Genomic DNA, 10,355 nt, shown 5'->3' on the forward strand with positions numbered 1-10,355 from the left:
GCAGGAAAAAAAAAGAATACTGAGCATTGCTGAAGTACTATAAACTATATGCAGAAACTATAAACTATAAACTATATGCAGAAAAAAGCTGTATTTTACTTAGTAAACATAAGAAAATACATATATACATACGTATATACCTCAATATATATATATATATTGAGGTAAGGAGATAGTAAAAAGGAAAGAGTTAAGTGGGAGCTAGAGAAGATCACATAGAGATAGTAGTGCTGTCAGAGGGTGGAGGAAGGGTAAGTAGAGAACAGAAGGGCACAGATCTCTGAATTCAAAGAATTACCTCAGCCAAGCAAGCCCAAGGAGGTTCAGGGTCTTGAGTGGGAGATAAGGGATCAGAGAAGTTTTTGCTGGGTAAAAGTCTAGGCTCTGATTCCCTGGACCAGATCTGAGTAGAATTGTTGATGCCCTAGGATACTGACTTTGAGTGTGGTGATTCTAAAATTGCCCTATCTTCAAGAAAAACCACTGAGGCAGAGCTCTCAGTCAATGGCACTTTATTAAAGGATCCATGGCCCCTTCTAATGAAGTGCACCTTAAATCTTCACGATATGAGGTGCCCTTTTCCTCCAGGGTCTTAGTTTTATAGTACTTGATACCTGGACAATAAAGGTGAAGCAATCTTGGACTTTATCCCAGAGATCATAAAAATGAGAAAGGCTCCCACATGTACAAAAATATTTACAGCAGCTCTCTTTGTGGTGGCCAAAAACTGGAAGTTGAGGGAATGCCCATCAATTGGGGAATGACTGAACAAGTTGTGGTATATGAATGTAATGGAATATTATTTTGCTGTAAGAAATGATGAACAGGAGGACTTCAGAAAAATCTGGAAAGACTTATATGAACTGATACTGACTGAAAGGAGCAGAACCAGGAGAACTTTATACACAGCAACAACCACAGTGTGTGGGGAATTTTTCTGGTAGACTTAGTCCTTCACAGCAAAGCAAGGACCTAAAAAATTCCCAATGAATCCGAGGTAAAATGCCTTCCACATCCAGAGAAAGAACTATGGAATTGGATTGCAGAATGAAGCAGACTATTTTCTCTTCTGTTATGTTTTGTTTTGGTTTTTTTCATGGTTTCTCCCATTCATTTTAATTCTTCTATGCAACATTACTAAGGTGAAAATGTATTTAATAAGAATGTATCTGTAGAACCTATATAAGATTGCATGCTGTCTCAGGAAGAGAGGAGAGAAGGAGGGGGAGGGAGGAGGAGAAAATCTAAGATATATGGAAGTGATTATAGAAAACTGAAAACAAATAAACTAATTTTTAAAAAGTTTTTAAAATACAGGTGAAGCAAACCGAAGATACAGAATCTCACTAGTTCACAGACTTTGCCCTTGACCCTCTGGAAGGGTCTACACAAAGTACAGAATCCCATTGGTTGACAAACATGCTATTGAGCAGACCTTAACAAATCTTAACAGTAGCAGTGAATTTGGAACTGGTTGAGAGAATGGACTTGAGGAATAATAAGTTGGGCCTACCTTTATACAATATTTTAAAGCTGACAAAGTATTTTCCTCCCAACAGCCCTGTGAGGTAGGTAATACAAGTCTTAGTATCTTCATTAAACAGATGGAGAAGTGATTCCATGGGATTAAGCGATTTACATAGAGTCAATAACTAATGGTGGGGCCAGAATTCAAACACAGGACTCTTTTCCACTACACCCAATTATAGCTAGGAACCTTTGGACTATTTTTGTCCTGGACAGAGGATTTCAGAGTATTGTGTTCAGTATAGAATTCTACATTTTAGGGTGACCATCAAGAAACTGGAGCATAGACAGAAAGAAAAAATTAAGATGGTGAGGGATCTGGAGAGAGAGCATGATATAGAACACTGAATTCAAATTCCAGCTATGCTATTTACTACCTTTTCGACTGTGGGCAAGCCACTTGACTTCTTTAGGTCTCAATTCCTGAATCTAAAAAATGGGGGTAAGGGCAGGCAATCTCTGAAGTCCTTTCCAGTTCAAAACTATAATACATATGAAACTGTGGTGACTGTTTTTGAAGAGATTAGGTCTATTTTAGGTTTAGATTCATTTGTTCTATTGGTCAGTTGGTAAGTTTATTCTCCTTTACCTTCTTTTGGGCAGTCCTAAAGACTTCTGACTTGTTTGCACTAAGTGAGAGAGAAAGGATGACCACACCAAAGCCAAGAGACTGAGAGGAAAATGGGAAGTCTCAGAATCCAGGCAATTAGTGTTAGGGTTAGTTAAATACAAGAAGAAATTGAATAAAGAGAAGGAGATGACTATTTCTCTTTGGAAATGTCCAGAGAGGTACAGAGAAGATTTGGATAACCTAGTATACCTACCATAGATGGAGATCGAAATTGCAAAGGCAAAAGAAATACAATTGGCAATTTGAATCCTAAGAAATGCTAAGTGGAAGGCCTACTGCCCAGGCACTGGTAGAAGGATAAAACTGGAATATTTATGAGCTGATAGCAACTTAGCGGGAGGTTTCCAGTGAAATTCTCTCTGGGATTTGTCCTTGGTCCTGTGTTGTTAACACTTTTATCAATGACATGTTGTTGTGTTCATCCTTCATGTCCAAAGAGGACCATGCCATCAAAGAAACAATGACATGACTAGCACTTGACTTTGTTTTGAGTGAGAGAGGGCTGTGCAAGGTCACCAGCCTCACTTTCTCGTCCTGAGCCATCTGGATCCAGTGACCAGATATTCATCAGGATGACTGGAGACAGCCCAGGATGCAATAGGAGACCTTGGCCTCTTAGGTTAAGGCCTTTTCAGGTACTCACTTAAAGTGAGGTAATTCCTATTCAGTGAATAGGCCTCTTTAAAAGGTAGTCAGGGGGATGGCCCCTTTAACAGAAAAGAAAATAAATAGATAAATCACTCTGGGAGGGGCAGGAGCCTCAGGGTTGTTGTTTGAAGAGAAACTGCTACTATTAGATACTAGTAAATGGCATATTTGTCAGATTCCTGTGGTGGAATAGCCTCTTTTTATATATAGTAAGGGCAGCTAGATGGTGTGTTGGATAGAGCCTCCAGGCTGTAGTCAGGAAGACCTGAGTTCAAATTCAGACTCAGACACTTATTAGCTGTGTGACCATGTCATCTCTCTATGTGACGAACTCCGGTGGTTCCCTATCATCTCCAGAACCAAAGTTCCACAAGGAATGTGGAGGGAGTATTGACAAGATTTGGCAATTTATTGGTGTGTGGTATAGGGGAGAGTCAAGAATTGAAGATGATGTCCTAGGATCTCTGAACCTTGATAACTAAGAAGATAGTCATTCTCTTGGCATTAAATGAGAAGTTTGGAAGAGGGGTTGATTGGGGGCAGGGAGGGGCAGAGAGGGGCAGATAACCTTACATAACCCTAATTTATCACAATCCACCCATGCCTTCTCAGGCTGCATTACTTATTCTACTCCCTATTTGTATGTAAGGATGGCTAATGGGGAAAAGGAGGAGGGAAAAGGTGGGGGAAGAAGAAATTTACATGATAATTTTGTTGTTTTTTTTATGGAATAGCAAGTTGTACATAGCTGATTTGCAATTTCATGTGTAATCAATCTTTTTATTGTACTATATTATGAGAATGCTTGTTTTATCCCACAAATTAAAAATAAAAGAAATTTTTAAAAGATTAAATAAAAAACAAAAAGGGAGAAGTCCAGGCCTTTACTCACTGATCACTGCCAAAGGACAAAGTCCACCCTCAAAGCAGCATCTGCTGCAGTCCTGAGGTGGTCTGGGGGAATGGGTTTGGGCCTATGGGGCCCCTTGGCCTCTGTGCAGCTATGGCTGTGGGTGCCTAGATAGCAAGGAGACTATAACTGCCCTGAGAGGTAGACTCCCTGTTATTTTTGGAGACCACTGCCCTGGCAGACTGAAGTTAAGATGGCTTTCCTGATCCTGAAGAAGTGATCCCAGAGATAATTTCAGCAAGTATCTCCCAGAAGAGACTATACCCCAAGTAGATACATGGAGATCAGTAGAGGAACATACTGTCAGGGACTATATCCATTAAGGAGTAGGTCTTTTGAACCCCATCAAGCAACACAAAGAGATAGGACAAGCAGATAGGAGCACACCCAGTGAGACCACAGCACAGTGATGTCACAATGATGCCATCAGAGGTCCTTTAGCTTTGGAAATGTGAGTTGTTCCTTTACCTATATGGGGATGTCTCAAAAGTCTTGGTGCAGTGTTAAACTTTAATACCCTATATTCTCCATGTGTGGACATGTCATGTGTGATCCCTATGTAAGACCACTCTCCCATTAGTTTGAGGTTTATGCAGTAAGTAGGGAGAGTGATGTTCTATCAGAAATCTTCATATGCAATTTCATAAAATACTTTTAATTAATTCAAATCATTTTCATCCTATGGCTGACTAGAAAAAATATAAACATGCTGGGGGTTCATGAGTTATTATTTTGAATGGATGTAGACACACAGAGTATCTTGCACTTGGGTTAGCCATTCTAGGGGCCGCATTTCTGAAAGGAAAGGGTCAAGGGGCTATAAATAAGTTACTTTTCACTGGAGAACTTCAAATAGAAGTTGCACACTCAATCATGGAGGATGTGGTAGAAGAAATCCTTTGTGGGGTTCCTTTTAAACATATTGTTTGAGATCTCATCTAGATTAGGTGGCTTTGTGGGAAGGTCCAGGCTCCCCATAACATGAGCTTACTCACAGCTGAAAATATAACTGCTCTGGATCAATCTAAGCAAGATAGTTCCCATAGTCACCTGAGGAGACCTTCTTCGTGGAAGGAGGACTACGGGATATAGGTGAAAGAAAAGAAACTTTTCAAAGGCTGGAGGAATTTCAACCCTTGGTATACCTGATAAAAAGTTTCAACTAGCCCAGAGGAATATTGGCTTGGGCACCTACCTCCCAGGGCTGTTTTGAAGATAAAATGAAATAATATTTATAAAGTGTTTGGCACAGTGCCTGGCAATAAATGTTTGCTTCCTTCCTTCCTCCCTCCCTTTCTTCCTTTCTTTCTCCCTTTTTTCCATTTAGTCCAATCTCCTCATTTTACAGATGAAAACATTGAGAGAGTTCTAAGAGACTAGCTCAGGATTACATAGTAAGTTTCAGAGGCAGAATGTGAACTCAGGCTTTCCTGACTCCAAGTCTAGTATTTTATCCACCATGCCATGATACTTGGGATATGATGCTAGTCTAAACTTATTATTGGCCGTACTATTTTTCAGGGGTTTTCTTTTTTCCAGTACTTATGGTCAAATGTAGTTAATATCCTTGGGTTTTATCAAACACGAGGGGTGCTATATTCAGTTATATCTAGATTTAGCTTATCTAGTCTGTTCCACTGATCTACTTTTATATTTTTTAACAAATAGAAAGTCGTTTTTGATAATTACTGCTTGAAGTCTGGGAATGCTATGCACCTTCATTCCTACTTTGTTTCCTTCAAGATTTTAGACCTTATTTTCTCCTAAAAATGGGAGAAAAAAAACTTCTATACACTTCATTTTAGACTCAAACCCTCCAGGGACAAATTTGCTAAAGAAATTATTCTCGTTCTCAGCACCTATGCTTAGAGAAAGAGAAATTCAAAAAGGGCAACATTTTTACATGACTTTTAAAATCCCTTTGGCAAGGCTATTTCCACTGAAAATTTATAGTGTTCACAAACAAAAGACATTTCATGACAAGATGTAACAGAATTCAGGTGAATGTTCAACTGATATTTTTTGTTCATCAAACAGAACAATATTCATTTAACTTTCAAGACCTTGAAGAATCAGTTTCTTAAAAGGATTCCATTTCTCTTTAATCACTTCCTCTAAGGGTTTGAGTCTAAAACGACATATAGAGAAGTTTTTTCTTCCACATTTAGGAGAAAAGAAAGTCTAAACAAGGTCTTTTTTCTTTTAGTGTGATCAATATCCTATCATTTTGGGGAGGAGTCCTTGGGCTACACAGAAAGAAACAGGTTAGGCCTGTGATAAAAAGATTTCAATGAGTGACAGTTTCAGAGTAAACAGTTAAATAAAGATGGATAAGGGTATCAGGTTAAATCAAAGACTTTAGACTAAAGAACTGTCCTGATATTATTTTATTATATATAACCTAAAGATGGAATGGGACAGCTAGGTGGAGCAGTGGACAGAGTGCCAGTCTTGGACTCAGGAATACTCATCTTCCTGAGTTCAAATCTGGCCTCAGGCACTTACTAGCTGTGTGATCCTTGGCAAATCACTTCATCCTATTGGTCCCAGTTTCTTCATCTGAAAAATGAAGTGGAGAAGGAAATGGCAGACCACGACTACAGTGTCTTTGCCAAGAAAACCCCAAATGGGGTCACAAAGAGTTGGACACGATTGAAGTGATAGAACAACAGTAAGAACAAACAAAAGAGGGAAAGGAGAGGGGGGATGGGGTTAGTATACAAAACAAATTTTATTTTGATTTTTGTTGAGATCTATAAAGTATCTCCGTGGTACTTTGATTGGTACACCACTGAATCTCCATGTTAATCTAGCCGGCATTGTCATTTTGTTTCCATTGGCGTGGTGAAGTGATACCCATGAACAGCTTTCCTGTTATTTGTCATCTTTAATTTCTATAGAGTGTTCTGTAGTTTTATTGATGTGAATCCCTTGAGTGTCCTAGTAGTTTAACTCTCAAATATTTTATGTATTTTATGGTTATTTTAAATGACATTTTTATTATTATTTATTTCTGTTTTTTGATAGTGCTATAGGGAAATGCTAATGATTTTTGTAGAATTCTTGCATATCCTTGTATTGGATTTGGAGGTAAAGAACCTGTGCTTAAATCCTTGCTATGCTACTTACTGAGTGACCTTGGACAAATCACTTAACCCCTCAGTTTCCTCATCTTTAAACTGAGAGAGTCAGACTAGATGATCTTTCAAATCCTTCCGATTTTTTATCTATGAAACCTTACTTAAGTTATCAATAATTTTGGCCTTAAAAAATAATTTTCTATCACTTTCTAAGTAAACCATCATGTCATCTCCAAATAGTGATAATTTTGTTTGCTCTTTGCCAATATTTAGGTCTTTACTTTCTCTCTGTCTTCCTAGTGTTCTAGCTAGCATTTCTAGAATGTCAAATCATAAGTCGGGGCTGACTATTTTATTCTGAAAGAGGTGTAACACTCTCCTGAAGATGAAGGAGCCAGAGCAGTAAATCCAACCCAAGGAAAGCAGCAAAGTTTGAGAGTGCCCATGGAAAAGAAGCCAGTGAAAGAGTAATAAGGGGAAGGGCATCAAGGGTAGATACAGGAGTGAGCAAGGAACTGAGAGACATGGCCATGACCCAATCCAAATTGATAGGAGTGTAGTAAGTCCCTAGTTGGTGCAAGGCACCATACTAGGCATTAGAAGTACAAAACCAATCATGTGTCTACCCTCAAGAAGCTTACATTCTATTGCGGGGAGCTGTGGTTCTTTTAACCAGACCTTTTACCAGTTCCCAATGAGGAATGTCCTTTACCAATGTGCCACTTATCAGAAGTAGTACCTGAAACTTTGTCATTAGAGCTAGATTGCCTTAGATCTTGAAACACTTTTCAATCATTTGTAAGTCCCTTATTTTCATACAAATACTCCCTGAGAAGGGAGTCTCACTTTGAGCTGCAATCAGTTAGGAGGCCATCTCCAGTCGTCCTGATCTCTATTTGCCACTGAACCCAGATGGCTCTGGAGGAGGAAGTGAGTCCAGTGACTTTGCTCAAGCCTCTGTCACTTAAATCCAATCCACTTGCAAGTCATGGCATCACTTTCCTGATGTCATGGTCCTCTTCAAGAATGAGGGACAAAGAACAACAATCAGTTAATACATGAGCTGTGAGTATTTTGGGGACCTAATTCTCTCCTTTCCAGAACTACTTCTCACTTCCTAACCAAGGGAGATTAAGCCTGAGATATTAAAATAGTCTAAATGATTGTCCCACCCCTCCCTTTACCTCTATGATCTTTGGTTTCTTTATATATAGAAGGGGATAGTAATATTTTAGTACTATGGTAGCTCACAGGGTTGTGAGGATCAAATGAGGTCATGTCTACAAAGCTTTTTTCAAATCTTTATATGAATCCCAGTTATTGTATGAATACAATATCATAGATTTAGAGCAGAAAGGCACCTTGAAAGTCACACATGAGGAAACTGAGGCCCAGAGAGTTTGAGTGACATTCCCCAAGTTTCTACTGGCAGTAAGTGACAGATCTGGGATTTGAACCTCAATCTTTATCATCTAAACCCAACACTGATTCCACTGAATTATTATTGCTCAACAATAATAGTGTTAGTTTGCACCTTTCTAATGCGTTTAGTATGTAAGGTTGTTTGCTATGACAATTTGTGTTTGTGACTTCTTCATTTATTAAACTATCAACTCCATGAGAACAGAGATTGGGTCTTATCTCGACCTTGTGTCTTTTCTCGTGCCCCGCACAATGCTTTCTTTCTTGAAGCACATTGGTGCTTAATAATAGATGTATTTCAAGTTGAATAATAGCTTTATGTAAGAATGTGTAGCTTTGAGGAACTTTACACAGATTATCTCATGCAACAACAAATAGCATTTATATAGTGCTTGGAGGTTTGCAAAGTACTTCACAAAAGTTTTCTAATTTTATCCTCATTGAATCTTCACAACTTAGGTGAGGAAGTAGGCAATACAAGTACAACTGTCACCATTTTATGCATGAGGAAGCTGAAGTTCAGAGAGGTGGCATAATTTGTCCAAGATCACAGAGCTGGGGAGGGCTAGAACTCAAACCTAGATCTTCCTGTGCTAGATTCAAAGCTTTTGCCAGTACATCACAACTGCCTCAACACACTGCAAACAGATTGTGTTCCCCCTGGAGGACAGGGACAATGGCAAAGGCTTTTTCATATAACTAGCTCCTAGCAAAGTATTGAGTATGCTGTACATTTTGGGACTTCCAAAGATCATCAGTTTCACTGTTGTGGGTGCTCCATTAGCCAAACAAGATCTCAGACTTCTGTGTTCAATAAATATTTGCTTTTCTTTTTGCTAATGTTGATGAGAACCGACTTATAATTGGAAAACTAGATGGCAGTCAAAGTCTTGGGTAATGGCACGCATGACAGATCATAGGAATATATACTCCAAGTCTAGTAAGTCTAGTGCCTTTCCCTGGCACCATATTGTCTCCCTCATTAAGACTATAAATCACTGAACCCCCTATATCAATGGTTTTTTTTTAACAAGAAAGAAAACCGTGTACTGGGCACTAGTAATATAAAGATTCTTTAAAAAGAAAGAAAGAGAAAGGAAGGAATGAAGGAAGAAAGAAAAGAAAGAAAAAAAGAAAAAAGAGAAAGAAAGAAAGCAAACAAGAAAGGAAGGAAGAAAGAAAGAAAGAAAGAGAGAGAGAAAAAGAAAGAAAGAAAGAAAAGAAAGAAAGAAAGAAAGGAAAGAAAAAGAAAGGAAGGAAGGAAGAGTTCTTATCCTCAAGGAGCTTATATTCTTTAGAATTATCTGGCTAAACAATTGGATTTCCATCTCTGTTGTATCCATTGTGTATTGCAGTTATTTATATTTCTGTCCTGCTCTCCCTAATAGAGAGAAGTTGACTTCCTGCATTGGTTGATGGAGTTTCCTCATCAGCAAATTCCCCCATACCATTGAAATCACACGTCTACTTTGCAGTAAGTTTTTCTGATAAAGGTCTCATTTCTAAGATATACATACATATATACATACACACATTCAGAGACAGAGAGAGAGAGAGAGAGAGAGAGAGAGAGAGAGAGAGAGAGAGAGAGGGAGAGAGACTGGAGTCTAATTTATAAGAATAAGAGCTACTTCCTAAGTTGACAAATAGTCAAAGGCTATGAATAGACAGCCTTCAGAGGAAGAAATCCAAACTATCAGTAGCCACATAAAAATGCTCTAAATCACTACTAAAGAAATGCAAATTAAAACAACTGTGAGGTACAACATCATAGCCATAAGAATGGCAAAGCTGACATAAAAAGAACATGACAAATACTTGAGGGGTTATAGGAAAATAGATACAATAATGTGCTACTGGTGGAGCTGTGAAATGATCCATCCATTCTGGAAAGCATTTTAGAACTATGCCCATAAAGCTATTAAACTGTGCATACAGGCTTTGACTCAGTGATATCATTACAATGTCTATACACCAACAAGATCAAAGAAAGAAGAACAAGTCCCATGTGTACAAAAATATTTATAGCAGTTCTTTTCATGATGGCAAAGAAATGGAAACTGAGGGAATGTCTACCAGATGGGGAATGGCTGATCAAATTATGATATATGAAATAAACAAAATGAAGGCAACAGAG

Source organism: Notamacropus eugenii, chromosome 2, assembly GCF_028372415.1.
Source record: "Notamacropus eugenii isolate mMacEug1 chromosome 2, mMacEug1.pri_v2, whole genome shotgun sequence".
Classification (NCBI taxonomy): domain Eukaryota; kingdom Metazoa; phylum Chordata; class Mammalia; order Diprotodontia; family Macropodidae; genus Notamacropus; species Notamacropus eugenii.